At 40.3% G+C, this 17,575-nt stretch overlaps 1 protein-coding gene across 1 annotated transcript in view; it reads right to left on the minus strand.

Annotated features, from left to right (window-relative positions):
• The window catches only part of LOC122806149 (TBC1 domain family member 2B-like), a 192,582-nt gene that overhangs the window by 158,342 nt on the left and 16,665 nt on the right, over positions 1-17,575 (minus strand). The window lies entirely within an intron of this gene.

A 17,575-nucleotide genomic window follows, 5' to 3' on the forward strand; every position in this document is an offset into this window, starting at 1 on the left:
TGCTGCATCTTACTTCATGACATTTTGTGTAGAAATCTAATGAACAGAAGTGAAATCAGTGACCAGATATGCCAGGAGAATGACCTTACAAATCCAAACTCAAGAACAATGGATTCAAAGGAACCAACAAATTGGAGGCTGAATCTAACGTATAATGCTTGATAATGGTTTGGGGTGGGGGACCAAGTCACGCTTACAGAAATGATGGGCAAAGAAACATTGTAAAAGCAAGAAGAGTGACCTTTGGGAAAAGTATGAACCATTTTCCATATTTTGACAATCAAAGGTCACCCGTGGGTGCGGACTCCAGTATCTCCAATCCAGAGTGCCTGGAGTGTTCGTCAGCACAAACAGAAATTCTGATACAGGACTGTCAACAGTCCAAGTATTTATAACAATCCCTTAACTAAATTATTTTATTTCTAAAAACAAAACAAATCCTGTTCCAAATTCTCCTTCAAGAGAGAAACTGACTACAGATCATTCCTTTTATACACTTTACTGGGATAAACACTTTCATCCTTCTAGGCCTCTTCAGATCCTATTCTTGCATCTAAACTTTCTAAGATCATGTTGCTACTATAAATACTGTACTGATAGTAAGACCAGAATTCTCCAGAATTCTGCTAGTCAGGTTTAATCTATGTGTGTTCTTATCATTTTTACTCCTACATTATTATTATATCTTCCATGCAATTTGCTTGGGCACTTCTCTGGAATTCTGCTAGAGACTCTCACACAGTCAAATTTCTGTTCGAGTCCAATTAAAATTTTATTATGACTTTATAGTGTATCCTTATAATTTTTACTTCTTTAGTATTGTTTTACCTTCCCTACTTCAGCTTAAAATAACATTACTACTAACTCCCTTCAGTGCAGTATTTTGAACCCCCCTATATACGTTTAATAGTTCTGCACAATGACAACTGCATGTTTAATAAGTTAACACTAGATTGGAGGAAGCTTGCAACAAGCAAGCAAAAGTGATACTAGGTTAACAAAACCCACCAGTTAACACCCCCCCCCCCAACAGGCTCTGTTAAACAATTAGGGAGGCTGTTTTGTTGTTCTGGAAGTTTAAAGGTGAAGTCTGAATATCTGCAAACAGAAAATGAAAATATAAATAAAAAACCCTGTTCAAGCAGGCCCCATAAAGCTTTGATAGACAGAACCACAATCAAGTGCAAGATCCATACAAGCAGACTCACATCTTCATAACATCAAGCATTATGGTGAGTGTTTTCAAAGCTAAAAAATATAATCAAGATGCAATAACATGAAACTAACACCTGGTTACAGGGTCAAACAGCAAGTGATTTGTTAAAACAGCATAGAGATGTTTGTTGGCTACAAAAAATGTCTGTAAACCATTTTGCAAAATTCAGTCTGGACGTAACATATAAAATTGATAAATAATGAGTTTATACATAAAAATGACAAAGTTTAAGGTAACAGACTATTGTTCAATAGCACACAAGATTCCCAAGGGTTGAACACATGGGGCTTACCAAGTACTACCTGTGAACATTCCCCACGGAAATGAGTATGAGTCTGACAAAAAAGGCCACTTAGTTAGAATTGGGTTGTCCCACAGTATATAAGCTCCCTCTGCAACAGTATTTATAATAGCAGCATGATCACAGAAAGTTTAGAAGCAAGAACTACATATGAAGACATCTGCAAGGATGAAAGCACTTTTCCCAAAAAACTATAAAAGGAAATGCTCTATATTCAGTCTCTCTCATGAAAGAGGAGGATGTTGGAACTGGATTTATTTTATTTTTAGAAATAAAATAAAATGTGGCTGAATGTATTGCACTGAATATATGGATTTTCAACAATCCTGTGTTGGAATTTCATTTTATTATATTTGTAAAATGCAACTAATCATCCACTTGAGACACTGAGAAATGACCTGTTCACCCACTCTGTCTTTGGAAAAGTGCACAAAAACCTAATAATCAGACCTTACAAAATGCTGTTCTGTCCGTACAGCACTTCAGTGACCTGTGAGCATCAATAGTATGCCTAAGATACCTCCTCCTGACTAGAAAAAGTTAGAAAAAACAGCTAAGAAAATTATTATACCGGTTCAAATTAACTAAGGGGTTACACGTCAGGGGACAAAGATGGGACTGATCTGGATGACTTCCATGATGACTGCAAATTGAGTAACAGCTTAATTCTAGCTCTCCAAGTATGAAAATAGAAACTCGGCAGAGAAGGCCAGTAGACATGTGTTTATATTTCAGTAACTGGCTAGTCAGTGTACTGCCTGGATGCCAGGAAAAAAGAATACTGAAGACCTGGAAAAAATCAGCTGCAAAATGTGAGGAAGAAACACTGACTGTGGAAAGTTCTGCAACTGTTCAGCAAAAAGCAATGCAACCTCCAGACATGAATTACAGTAACCTACAGGAAGATACAAAAGAACTGCACACAGACCTAGTTAAAATGAAACACTGATGGAGTACATCAACACAAACAACAAAAGGCTGCAACATTTGGAAGAAGCTTTAAACAAATATTCAGGTGAGGTGATAAAGCTGCAACAATCAGAGGCTGAAATGAAGAAAAGGCTGGCTAAATACGAGACTGCTCAGGAAGAGACATTTAAAAAAATAATAGAGTTAGAGGACAGAGCATGTAGGGAAAACCTGAGATTTTCAGCTATATAAGAGAAGCTGGAAGGAACAGACTGCATTAATTTTCTGAAAGCACAAATAAGCAGCTGGACTGGTATTCCACAGCAGCTGTTGTTAGCTGAAAGGGCACACTGTGTGTATGCTCCAAATCTGACTATGAGAAAACAACTTAGACCTTTAATACTAAAGTTGCAATCCTACCAGCAAAAGAAGTTGATTTTGACAAAACTGTGGCAGAAGGACAAAGTACTAAAAGTGGGAGACGACAGAGTGTTTTTTTGAGAATGATTACTCATTGTACACCAGGCAGAAGAGAAGCAAATTTATTCCACTATTCAGGGAATGTCAACACACAGGTGTGAGATTCAAACTGCTGTACCCAGCCATCTTCAAAGTATTCTTCCCTAAAGGGACAAAATAATTTTGTGATAAAGTACATGCTAAGAAGGAAATATAAAATGTTGCCCAACAAAAAGTGAGCTGTGAAACAGAAAGAGTCTGCTTCTTGTTCTTCTAGTAATAAAGACCACAGAAAGACTGCACCTGTGAATCTTTTTCCAGTGTTTCAATGGAAAATGTTGGAGTGAAGGAATGAAGCACAAGAGTTGACTAGAATAATTCAGAGTACGTTGGAAATGAAGCAGTGACAGGATATGGGACATAAAGACTAACCGTAATAAAACAATAAAAATGTGGGTTTACAATGTGATAATTATATATGTGAAATATGACAGAACAAGAAAACCTGGAATACTGGACTTTTTCAGAATGTGTTGGACTTGTAAGGGACTGTAGAGCATATGCCCTACTTCTTGTCATCAATGTTCAAAAAATGCTTTTGGGAGTGGAACAGGTGGGAGAAAGTTAACTAAGTAAAGAATTTTTTTCTTACTAGCACTATTTTTGTGGTGTATGGTTTTCTTTGCATGCTATAGAGTAAAGTTTTCTCATTTACTTTTAACTGTAATGAGGATTTGTAAACAGGTTCTGCCATTTTTTTTTCTTTTCTTTCTCCCTTCTTGCTTTCTTCTTGTTCAGTTTTAAGAAATATAGGCAATGCAATGAAAAAAAAGCCTGGTTAAAACAGCATTACAAAAGAAAACTTAATGTGATTTTTCTCCTCCTTGCATGGGGAAATGACTGGATTAAGGGTCTTAAATTGATTTAGTAACAGGTTTTAAGAATACTGAATGAGTTTTTTGAAGCAAAAACATGTATGCTCAGTAGCAATTCTGCAGCTGGTTTTCAGGTTTCCATGGAAACAATTTGATAAAGAGAAATTGGATGCCTGGTTCTCGTGTCTCCATGGGGACAATCCGATAAAGAGAATCTGAGTACAGGCTGGTGAAGGAAAAGAAAAAACTGACAACAGAAATTGGATAAGACATAATATTCTCTGAAAGCATTCATGGATTTTCCTAGCTGGGAGACCTACAAAGAAAATACAAAACCAATAAGCACTTAGTAGAAGAAAAGGTTGCACTATATGGCTTCACATATTTAACCTTTCCTTTAGTTTAATGCACATATGTGAGTGTAGCTGTCAGTTTTAGACTTTTGTTCCTATTAGGAGAGTAAAACTTCAATATTTGAAGATGTACATAGTTTTGTGTGTTAGTATTGTTAATAGGTTTTGGGGGGTATTGGGTGTGTGTTTTTTTTTTGTTTGAGGCCTTGCAATAAAAAATGTTTTGTAAGATGTGACATAGGCTCATATGGATATGACAAGAAACAACTGTATAAATGTTCGACATGTCAAACAGTGTATGCACGTAACACAAAAGCTGGAACTAGACATTTTACAAAAAAAGATATTATACATAAAAGGTGGGAATAATAACTTTAAATGCAATGACACTTTCTCTAATGTCTTTAAATGTCAACAGTCTCATAGATAAATACAAAAAAGAAAAAGTAGTAAACTACATTAAAAATGTACAGTGCAAGCATCTATGTTACAGGAGACGTACTTAGAAAGAACTGAACATGTGAATTTCATAAAGAAAGGTTTTCAGGATGGTTATTCAGTGGAATATCTGGGACAAAGGAAAAGAGGAGTACTTATATTAACTGCAAGAGAAGCTCCAATAGTGATGAAAGAGGATAAAAAGACAATAAAGGCAAACTTGTGCTAAGGGGCTACTAAGGAAGGGAGGAGGATTACACTGGCATCTACTTATATTCCACATAAAACTGCTGTAATGGAGCTTAAGAAAATTGTGGGAGAAATAATCAGTTTTTAGCATGGAATATTACTTATAGGTAGGGACTAGAATGTGATTTGCAACACTGAAGATGTGTCTGGGGGACCCAGAAGGGAAAGTATAACAAAGGAGGGCAGATTTTTTGAAGAAATGTATTAAAATATTTGGCATGGAAGATGTGAATTCAATAATAGGAATTCAGAGTGAATTTAAATATTATTCAAGATACAAGAATTGGGCAAGGCTAGACAGAATTTACATTTCACAGGAACACACACATTTAACTGTAGGTCTTGATAAACACTATTTCAGATCATGTGCCAATAATGAATAAAATAAAAACACAGGGTAATGAAATAAAAATGAGACACTGGCGCTTTCCCACCTATCTGCTGAATAGAGGAATTTAAGGAATGGGTAGTGGAGATTATTCAGGAGCCATAAGATACGAAAGAAATTTGTTCTGACAATATAGCTAGGGAGTGGGATAAAATTAAGGTGGAGTTTAAAAATAGGGTGGAAATAAAAAAGGGAGCTATGGTTAAGAAGTAACAAGAATTATTTAGAGGGACTGACAAATGTTAAAGTATTACAGAATGGGGTAAACTCGCAGAACAAGAACAGTATCAACTGTAGAATGCTAAGCAGAAAATAAGGGATTACTTCAATAATATGCACAAGACTGTTGTTAAGCAACTGTTTTTTGATAACAGCAGAGTGCACAAACTTTAAGTACAACTACCCAGGCAACAGAAAGTAGAAATATTTCAGAAATTCTATGCAAGTCTGTATAAAGCAAAGAAATATGGAAATCAAGAAAATATACAAATGGAAATGTTTATGGAAAAATTAAATATGATACGTCAAGGTTACAGGTAGATGAGGCTCAATTACTAATGGTTAGGACAGAAGGAGATGAGAGAAAAATTGTGATGTATAACCAAACTCCAGGAAAGTCCACAGGAATAGATGGTATTCCTGTGGAAGTTTGGAAGCTAGGAGGGAAAAGACCAATAATGATCTGAAAGGTTTTGTTTAACAGTATTTTAAGAGAAGTACCAACATCTTGGAAGAAAGCAGTGGTAGCTGTAATACCTAAAGAGGGTAAATTTCCATTAGACCCAGCTTCATACAGGCCCATTCCAATACTAAAACCATGATTATAAAGCACTCATGTCTATAATGGCTAAAAAAATTACAAAAGTAATGCCAAATCTTATAGATTATAGGTTCACAGGTAGGTATTAGGCTGCCTGAAGTCATTTATAAGCCTAGCCAGAATGTGTTGGCTTTTGCCACCCCCTGAGATTAGTTCCCTGTGCCTCTGTCCAGCAGAGCCACTGAAGTGATCCCCGGGGTAAACTTTCTGTTTCCCATCCACTCATCAAGGTTTCTCGAAGTGTGTTAGTGAGGAGCTCTAACTAATGCAGATTGAAATCTTGTTCCAAAGCATGGGAAGTCTTTGGGACAGGAATCTATTTCCTCCAGTGCGTCCTATTTATTGTTGTGGTGAGGTTTAGATCCTTAGACATGTGGCTCAAGGGGATATGTTTTTTTTTAGGTGCAGCATGTCCATCAATTCTGGGTTGGACATGGCCTTGAATGTCAGGCAGAGATCACCTCTGAGTAGGCGGTATGCAACAGAGTACAGCTGGAATTTCTTCAGTCGAGCTGCATAGGGCATCTGTTTGAGGTTAGTGATCCTCTTGGTGAGGTGCATCTGTGGTCTTTCCAGCTGTTGCAGGTGTCTTGTAAGGTACATCCCAAATGGGGCATTGTACTCTATGATGGGTCTGATGAGTGATGAGTAGAGGGGCACAATGACCTCTTTTGATCTGGATGCAAACCCTTTTGTGATTAGGTGGGCCACATAGAAGGATTTTCTAACCACTTTGGCAATGTGATTATCAAAGGAGAGATTACCATCTACTTGGGTCTCCCAGATTCCTTATTACATCTTCCGTATTTAGGGGACTACCACCTATGTGGTAGTTTGTGGGTACTTTGTTTTTTCCAAAAAGGATGACTATGCACTTTTTGGCAATTAGCTTGAGGCCATGATTTTGACACCAGGTATCCGTCTCAGTGAGACCCTTTTGGAGGATGTCTATGTCATCCGGAGAGTCAATTATAGCCCCTAGTTTGCAGTCGGTCTGCGAACTTGGTCAGCCATAGTCGTCCTGTGCTTGCATGTACCTCTGACAAGTATATGCCAAACAGGAGGGGTCCTAGGACTGAGCCCTGGGGAACACCACTTGTAACCGGTTTAGCATCGGACCTAGCTCCTGCAACTCTCACCATGTGTGTTCTGTCCGTGAGCCTGTTGGCAACCCATCTTGTGACAAAGGTGTTTATGTACAGGCTGGTGAGCTTGTTTATAATACTAGAATGGGGAATGGTGTCGAAAGCCTTTGCGAGGTCGAGGTAGGCTGTATGTACCACCTTTCCCTTGTCTATAGCCTTGGTAAATGTCTCAAAGAAGTCCACCAGGTTCAGGAGGCATGATCTGCCCTTAACAAAGCCGAACTGGGTAGGGTCCAGTGTTTGGAGGTTCCCAATGTCTCTGTTAATGAGTTCCATGATGATGCGCTCCATAGCCTTGCAGACCAAGCTAGTCAGGCTTATAGGGCGATAGTTTCCGGGGTATGATGTAGCTCCAGAATAACCGTTGCTGTGCGCCACTCTATGGGTATGTAGCCTGTGGAGAGGCTGAGTTTGAACAGTGTGTTTAGGTGAGGGGTTAGTTCGTCTGAGCTCATGTAGGATGCAGCCTAGGACACCATCCGGTCCCATTAATGCTGTGTTTTTGGCTTTGGAGAGAGCTGTTTTAATCCAAGTGTCTGTGATTTCAGGGGCTCTACATTCTTCTGGTATGGGCCCTTTTGGGGGTGAGAGGGGGGTGAAGTTTGGACTGAACCTGTCTACCAGGATGTTGGTGATATCGGATGTTTCAGTGCATTTTGTGCCATTCTGCACCAACTCCGAGCAGATCTGAAAATTGCCACTTAGATTCTTTGACATAGCTAAAGAATGCCTTGTGGTTATCTTTGTAGTCCTTGGCAATTTTTCTTTCGAAGCTCACCTTGGATGATTTTATGAGGGATCATAGTTTCCTGCTGATACTGATCAGGGATGTCTTCCATTCTTGGGATTTTACTCTTTTCTGTAATAGTTTCCTCCTTCTATTGTATAGCCTTGTTTATGGCAGGGGTCCACCAGACTGGTTTCCTTTACTTGGAGAAGTGTGTCTTGGTTTTGCTTGGGATAGCATGATCCATGCATTCTTGCAGGTGCCCATAGAATGCATTAGTAAAGGATTTTGCAGCTTGGACAGCGTTATCCTTTAGCATGGAGGCTTAACTTTCCACCTTGGTCTTAAGTGAAGTGAAGTTTGCTTTTGAAAAGTTTTTCATGGTGGTTTCCTTGTCCAGGGGTGGGAATGTGGATATCCAAAGTGATTTGTTTATGGTCAGATCTAACCAGCGAGAGGTTGACCTCCGGTGTGGAACACCGGTCGCCCATGTTGGTAATGACCAGGTCCAATATGTCACCTCTGGTGAGAGTGTTGACCAGTTGATCCAGGGCATTTGAGTTTATAAATTCTAGGAAATGTTGGGCAAGGGAGTTAGTACTTGAGTAATTCCCCAAGTTAATGTTTGGGTAACTGAAATCACGCAATATTAGGGTGCTTGGTAGGACCTTTATGTTTACCAGTGTTTCCAGAAATGCGGAATGGGGGTCCTTGGACATGGTGGGTGATCTGTACCAAGCTACAATTTGAATTGCAGTTTTGCCCGTTGTTAGCTGCATGTGGATGATCTCAAGCATCATGCTGTGCCACTAACCTGGAGGTGTGGGTATCCTTGAAGAATATGGATACGTCCCCGCCTTTTGTATTTTGGTCCGGGTTCTGTGGCCGAAATGTATGGTACGAGTTGTAGCCTGGTAGTGCTGGGGTGCTCTCTGCAGCCTTAAAACAGGTTTTTGTTACTGCACATATATCGATTTTCTCCATACTGAGGAGTGCCTCAAGTGCATGCATTTTGAGGTTTAAACTTCTGGCATGGAATAGCATTACCCTTAGTTTTTTGTTACTTGTGCTATTTAAGACGGTTGGTTTGTCTTTTGAGCCTTGCCTAAAAAAAGGCACTATGGAGGTGGCAAGACCCTTGGCCAGTATTTGAAAGCCTAAGGGTGACAGGTGCAAGCAGTCCCTAGCAAAGCAGCGTGGCTTGTTGAGCATGTCATCCCAGGCAGATAGATACTAGATCCCCTTTGAATGACACCAGAAACTTAGCCAATTGTTGAAATTGATAATTTTTTCTTTATACCATGGTATCATTCTTGGTGAGGGCAGGATCCTTCTCAGGGTCATACCAGCCTGGGCTACATAATCAGAGAGCTCTTCCATGTCTCTTTTCATGTAGTCCAGGGAGGTACAGCTCAGGTCATTCACCAACATGGACAATGACAGAGTCGTATTTGTACTTGTTCTGGAGTGACCTGAATGCTTGTGCAATGTGGCGGATCCTGGCACCCGACAGGCAGCTAACAGTAACCTTCTCCTTATTCAGCTTGGTGAGTGGGACATCAGTGTGTCTGACTATAGAGTCACTTATTACTAGTATGTTGGGTATGTTATTTTGCCTTAAGTGCTGTGATTGCATGGCACACTGGTGTTGTGAAGTATGTGTTTCATGGTTTGTGTTGGGGGGGTGGAGGTTGCTTGCATGTCTGCTTTGAAGGTCTCTGTTGCTTTTGCAGATTTTTATTTAGAGCCTCCGAGTATGTTTTTGTGTATTTATGTGTGTTTTTTTGACAGTGCTGTTTCATTGGATCTATGTGAGACTGGTGGTGTGATGCAAGTATTTCCCTTCTCCTCTTGACTGTCTGAGCCATTCTTAGGTTGAGAGAACTTAGCTTCCAGTTTGGCTGCATAATTGCATCTCTCGCATGTATTAGTGTTTGGTGGTAGGAGGAGAGGGTTTGTCTGTGTACATGAGGCAGTTGTAACATTGCCTCAAAATGCCCAGATTCACCAGTTGGACTGGTGAGTACACCTGAAACTGCCCTTTGGACATGCCTGATATGGATCAATGTGGTTTTGTGGAGGGGAGGCAAACAAGTGACATTAACAGAACACTGATGATCCAGAGAAAAACAAAATGTAAGAAGATACCATTGCTGATGGTGGGTCTTGATGCAAAGAAATCATTTGACACAGTGAGCTAGGACTTTATGAGCAGGGCAATGGAAGCATTTGTATTTCCTGAAAAATTATAAGGTTGATTAGGAGGATATATGAGGGATCAGAGGCGAAAATTAAAGTATGTGGGGTCCTGTCTGATAATTTCTGGTTGAACAGAGGAACCAGGCAGGGCTGTCCTCTCTCCCCTTTATTTGCATTATATTTAGAACCACTGGCAAAGAAATTGAAGGATATAAATGGTATGGTAGTCAAGAAAATCTGCTTCTATTTGGAGATTATAGGTTCATACTAGGTTAACTGCCCTTGCGAGCCATTTTAAGCCTAGCCAATTATCCCTTGTGAGACTCAAACCATGCACTTTGTGTTTGTAAGGAAAACACCTTAACCATTAGGCCACCCTCCTAACCCTCTTATTATATTATTTTATACCTGATAAAACCAGAAAGAGGCATTACAGTGTAGTGGAACATTTGGAGACAGTTCCATGTCTTTTCGAGATTCAAAATTAATGAAGCCAAAACAAACGCAATAGCAGTAAATTAAGTACCCACACACAAATTGGTTCAGTAATATCCATATTATGGGGGCCATGATAAAATGAAATATTTAGGAGTATGGATTAAAAATTATTCTGGTGTGGCAGCTAAGGATATGTGGGAAGAAACTAACCAAAAGATGATACAAAACTGAGAAAATGGAAGCTTTGTTATATGGATATGGATAGTAAGATACAAGTAGTCAAAATGTTTTTAGTCCTTAGTCTTGTACACTGGTCAGGCATATTTTTATCAACCAAAGGAGAAGTTGTGGGTAACAATTAATAAAGAGCTGAAGGACGTTATCTGGGAGAGGAAGATGGCAACATCAAGTGGGATAAGCAGATTCTTCCAGTAGAACTGAAGATACTGGGATTACCCAGTTTGAAGGGGTATTTCACAGCTATACAGTTAAAGATCCTATATATAACACAGGCAGAAAACTATGATTCAAAGTGGAAAGGGATGATATTGGTGCCGGAGAAGGTGCTAGGTGGTAAAAGTACTGTATTTCTGAAGGCCTGGGGACGCTTCATAGACTGTTTCTCCTTCCTGTCCTTCTGTTCCTTACAGCTCAGCCTCATTCCTTAAATTTGTTTCTGTGCTTCTTCTGCTCTCCTTTAGGGTAACTAGGCCCTAAGGTGCATTACAAATGAGGAGGCTTAACTAAGCAGGATATCTTTTTGGCTAAGAATACTTTCCACTAAAACTTGGGAAAACTGTGGGTAGCCTTACTGACTCGCCTAGAAATACAGCAAGAGTCAAAAGGGCCACAAGCAGTAGAGGTGGAGAAGATGGCTGACCTACTAAGATAATGGGGGAAAATAAAACTAACACTTGGCAACTTAAACTGCTTTCCAACTGCTAAAAGTGTTAGATCCCCCCCCCCCCATTTAAGCACCGTCCTCCTACTCAATACGATTGAACAGGAGTAAATAGCAGCATCTTTAAACCAGAGCAGGTCTAAGGATGGCTGAGGAGGTAAAGCTAAAGAGGTCCTAGAAGAAAGCTTTGCTAAACATTCCTACTGCCTGAAAGTACAAGTCTTGTATTTCTTGCAGCCACGGTGTCAAGCAGCAAGACATCACTCACTCTTCAACATTATTAACAATTTACAAAACTTAATAAAATGCATCTGTCTTCTACTTAATAAAGGTTAATTTTACTTGGTAATGAAATCAATCATACTTGATGTGTGTGAATGTAATCTATGAGAGAGACTACTCATAGCCTTTGAGAACAGCCTCTGCATTGAGTACACCACTTGGTGCTTCTTTTTAGTGTTCTGAAAAAAATCTGCAGGAACTTTATTCCACTTAATGGTCACCTGTTTTTTTCACATGGTACTCCATGATGGTTCTTCCCCTACAGAATTGCGACTCTCCTGAGGCCCTCCTTCTCCCAGTGTGGAAATTATTTGTGGACTCTACTAGATGTTTAACCCCTATTGGCTGGGTTCACCAGTCCATTCATAGCTGGTGAAGTCAGGGTACCATGGAAGCAGAAAAAGCCCGAGAACCAGTAATCTCTCTCACCAGGAAGGCTTGCTACCTTCCCAAGGGTGTGTGTGTGTGTGTGTGTGTGTGTGTGTGTGTGTGTGTGTGTGTGTGTGTGTGTGTGTGTGTGTGTGTGTGCAATGTAATGGGCTCTACATAAGGAATGACCTTGCTTCCACAGTGATGCAAGACTTATTCATCTCCAGACACACACAGCCTAGCAAGTCCCCTCTCTCCACAAAATAATTCAACCTCTACTGCACAATGGGAATATATTTTCCAACCTTGCCCTAAGGGTAGATGAGTGACGCCTAGTCACGTCTCTCCTCACTATACAAACTCCAAGAGGCATGTGAGCAGCTAACTGAATCCAACTCTGGTCATTTGTGTTACAGACAGAGCTTTATGCCTCTATGCCAGACTGGCTTTGATGCCCCATTTGACTTAAGTTTCTACCTACCAGAAAACAAACTAACCCACTGAAAGACTAAAATGTAAACTTATCGGTTATTTAAAGAGCATCCTGCAAGGAAAGGCAGGTGTAAAATATCATTGCAAAGAGCACTTTTGAAGCACAACTGACATGGTCAGTAAATCCATCTCTTTTGTATCTTACTCTCAGGGGCCCCATTGCAATTTGTGCTGAACTTTAGAAAAGATCCCAAGTAGTATAACCAAAACAGAACCAATGCAGGAAAGAAGTTCATTACGCAGAAAGAGGGCTTCAAAGCAAGATGTCATACAGCATCATTTTCAAAAACAGGCTGTACTCTAGGAGTGGCTATATAAATTGCAACACTCTGATGTCTGCAGCAATTTCAACCCTCCCCCAGTTAAAATCCCTTTAACCACAATGACCAAGAGCATAGCATTTTAGTAGCCAAAAAAAAAAAAAATCAGGCAGTTCACTTAGACCCTATTTGTTCAATCTCTGAGACATCATACACATTTCGATTTTGCAAACAGAAAGTACAAACAGAAGTTATACAATGTACTCACAATAAAGATGAATCTGTAAGCAATCTGGTACAACACTTCAAGGTTCACGGAGAAGAAACCTCTACACCCTCCCATGAGATGGGAATGGGTAAGCTGGCATTTATAACTCACTCACAATCACACCCCTCACCAGCTAGATCCTCCAGCACATAGGTCACTAACAAATTATATCAGCCAGGATGCAAACAGGGTTTCATCCTTCTGGGCCATGAGCTGGTCATCCAAAAAAGTTGATTTTTGCTGAATTTGTTAAATTATAGTCAATGGAACATTTTAATAAAAATGCTATCCATTGTTTTTTCCACAAACCGTTAACTTTTCTTCAGAGAAAACTGTAATCTTGGATGACACCAGACTGGATGCTGGGAGTGTAAAGGGAAACATTTTGTTTGAAATACGTTTTGATGAAATGATTTGCATTTGAACAAAAAACTTCAGGCAAACTATTAAAATGACTGATAAAATGATGGGATTAAATAAATCCAAATTTGAAGCTTGCACTTCATCCACTTTTTTGATTATTATCATTGCTTCAACAGTGTCAACACAATTTTCAAGGGAGAAGCAAGGCACAGTATTTATACTGATGGGGAGGTTTGATCAGGACACCAGGGGAAGTTCAGAACACCAGGAGCAGCCCCCTCTTTTTTCCAGAAACAGCAATTTTGTATGATCTTTAAAGTGCAACACGTTAGTCATTACAGAACAAAACGGAGCATTTAGAAGGATGAAAGTCCGAAAATATAAAAATTCTTTTCCTTAGCCCAGAGTTTCTGTGCTAATAAGTAAGCATATTCTAACTATGGAAAAATAATGGACTTGGCATGTTAACTGAAGAAAGGTAAAGTCAGCAATGTTACATGGCAATGGAGAAGAAATTCAGCATTAACATCTAGTATGCAGAAGTTGAGAATGGCAATGCTGACAAACAGACGCCATAAAAAATAGAAGCTGTAACGACTTCTGATGCGACTACGACAGTAACAGGAAGGATGACATTGCATTTCTTTATTTACTGTCTGGCAAAGGGGGAGGACAACTTGTCTGAAGACCATTTTCAGCCATGACCAAAAGTACAGGAACAAAAGCAATCCTGGCCAATCAAGAAGCATAGAATTTAGACGAACAAATGTAAAATTAATTTTTTTAAAGGGTTTTGGAACAAAAACATGTTTGCTGCACATAGTTATGCTTGTTACAGAGTCGTAAGTACAGAGAAACTCTATGGAGACTGAGTTAACAGCAGCAAAGTTTTACACACACGTGTATTATGTATGTGAATATATATATATTATACACACACACAAAGTAAATATTGTAAAGTCTATACAGGAATGAAACCCTAAGTAGGCCTAGATTAAAGTATGAACAACAAAATCAAAAATGGAGGAGGGGTTAACAGTTTAAACAATTGGGAAGCGAGGGCTAGCAAAAGTGAACTGGGTGAAAAGACTGTGAAACAATACTATGTGATAAATACATAAGCAGAATGACTGGCTACAAACAATTAAGAATTCTGAAGAGAAAACTCAAAAGTGTTCAAAGGAAATATTTTCTGAAAAAGATTAGCTTAAAGTAAAAGAGGTAGTAAACATCATAGGAAGGACTTTACGTACTGATGTTAAGATACACAGTTCAGTTTGCTTTTGCAATAATTATGAATCAAAACAAAAAATACAGAAAACATTTCAGGAAAGTAGACCATTTCTGTTAAAACCAGAGTAAAGTGGTGTGGACTACAGACTTCAGCTGCAGGACAGAAAAGATTAAAACAGGAAGGAGGACAAAAGTACAGTTTTGTACCTACCATAAATGTAGATGTCCGATAGATATGCAACTGCAGTCATAACATATGGGTTGTCCTGCCTCAGGCAGCCCTCGGTCGGCCGGATTCCAAAGTCTGAGTCCGTCGTCGGCTGATGTCGCATTTCTCTCCGACGTCAGAGCGGCAGGAGTACATAAGCATCAGCCGACACCATCTTCTTCAGTGTTTCTTGCCCCAGATGCCAGGTGCCCTCCAAGGAAGGCTGTAATCAATTTGGAAGACAAAACAGGTTTCCAGACAAATAAATAAGCAATAAACAGATACACCATAACAGATATCCCCAGCTAGGATAACAGGGAGAGGAGTGGACCCAAGGAATAGAGGGGAAGGAGGGAGGGAAAACCCGACTACAGTTGCATATCTATCGGACATCTACATTTATGGTAGGTACAAAACTGTACTATGTCCTTCAAGAATGCAACTGCAGTCATAACATATGGGTTGAATACCATAGCTTAGCTGGGGAGGTGGAAAGCACTAAGAAAAGGATGGTGTAGCTATCAATCCCTGCAGGACTGCCGAAGCAAAGCCTGCTCTGGATCTGGAATATAAAGGAAGGTTGTAGTGTTTGGAGAATGTATGCACGGAGCTCCATGTAGCAGCTTTTAGAATGTCTTTTGTAGGCACCCCTCTTAAGAATGCTGTAGAGGTGGCTGTAGCTCTGGTAGAGTGTGGTCTGATATTGGCTGGTACACTCTTTCCATGGAAGGAATAACAATCTGATGCAATGTCCAATCCATTTTGAGATAGTCTGTTTGGAAACTGCTTTTCCTTGTACTCCAGGGGCGTAAGCTACAAAAAGCTGATCAGACTTCCTATTGGCCTTGGTTCTGTCCAGATAGTAGCGAAGTTGTCTGTGAATGTCCAAGGTGTGCAACAGTCTTTCCCCTTTGTTCTCAGGATTGGGAAAGAAAGTAGGCAGGTGAATTGCTTGATTCAAAGAAACCCTAGATACCACTTTTGGCAGAAAGCTAGGGTTGATTCGTAAGGAGACCCTGTCTCTATGAAAGGTAATGAACGGTGGTATTGCCGTTAGGGCCTGTAATTCCGAAACCCTTCTTGCTGAGGTAATTGCCAACAGGAAAGCTGTCTTCCATGAGAGGAATTGTAAGTCCACAGAAGCTGCTGGCTCAAAGGGGGGCAGAGTCAGTTTTTCTAGGACAAAGTTGAGGTCCCAAGCTGGTACTGGGGCCTCTTCCATGAGAGGAATTGTAAGTCCACAGAAGCTGCTGGCTCAAAGGGGGGCAGAGTCAGTTTTTCTAGGACAAAGTTGAGGTCCCAAGCTGGTACTGGGGCCTTTCTTGGAGGCTTGATATTCTTGATTCCTCTAAGAAATTGCCTTAACAAAGGATGTGAGAACACAGGTGGATCAGTGTTGTATCTAGCTGAAATAGCTGAAGCATGTTTCTTTATAGAAGAATATGAGAGTCCTTTCTGTAGCATATCTGCCAAGTATTCCAGGATGAGTGGGATGTTCAATAATGATGCATCATGACCCTTGCTGGTATTCCAAATGCTGAATCTCTTCCATTTTGCAAAATAAACCTTTCTGGTGGATGGTCTGCGGGCTTCTGTTAATATCCGCTGAACTTCCTTGGAGAGAGATAGATTGAGATTATTCATGGAATCTCCCAAGCTGTTAGCTTGATTGTCTGAATGTTGGGATGTACTGTCTTGAAGTTGTTTTGAGTCAAAAGATGGGGCCATTGGGGAAGGGCCCATTTTTTGTTGTGGCATATGCTCTGTAGTAGTGGATACCAGTGTTGTCTTGGCCAGTCTGGAGCTATTAGGATCCCTTTTGGTTTCTCTGCTTTGATCTTTAGTAGTACTGTGGTCATCAGTGGCAGAGGTGGGAATGCATAAATCTTTAGGAAGTTCCAGTTGAATGAGAGAGCATCTGTTTTCCATGCTTGTGGATGATATGCCCTTGAACAGAACTTTTGTAGCTGATTGAGGTGGGAGGCAAATAGGTCTACTTCTGGCCTGTCCCATGTCGAGGTGAGCCTTATGAAGATTTCTGGATGTAACCTCCATTCGTGGGGATCTAGGAAATTCCTGCTTAGGCTGTCTGCCAGCACATTGTCTTTGCCTGGAACAAACTGGGATTGCAACTGTATGTTTAAGCTCAGTGATTTTTCCCAAAGATTCATTGTCAGTCTGCAAAGGGGGTAAGAATGGGTGCCCCCCTGCTTGTTTATGTACCACATGACAGTGGTGTTGTCTGTCCGTATTAGCAGGTGGCCTTGCTGAAGTTGTTGTCGAAAGGCCTCGATGGCATGCATGACTGCCAGCATTTCTTTTTGGTTGATATGCAGATGCGTTTCCTTTGGAGACCATTGTCCTTGAATACATCTGCCTTCCATGTGCACCCCCCATCCAAGGTCTGAGGCATCTGTGGTCATTGTTTGTGTTATTTGTGGTTTTTTGAATGACATTCCTGTGTTTGCCTGGCTTACCGAGGCCCACCATAGGAATTCCTTTTGTAGGCATGAGATAAGTGGTATGGTTGTCTCTAGGTTGTTGCTGTGTTGAGACCATAAACTTTTTAGGTACCATTGAAGCTTTCTCATGTGTAGTCTTGCTAATGGAACCAGGAGAATGCATGATGCCATGTAACCCAGGGCCTGTAGGAATCTCCTTGCAGTCATCTGGGTGAGCTTT

The sequence above is a fragment of the Protopterus annectens genome, chromosome 7.part0 (assembly GCF_019279795.1).
Source record: "Protopterus annectens isolate FY-2018-M chromosome 7.part0, PAN1.0, whole genome shotgun sequence".
Taxonomy (NCBI): Eukaryota; Metazoa; Chordata; order Ceratodontiformes; family Protopteridae; genus Protopterus; species Protopterus annectens.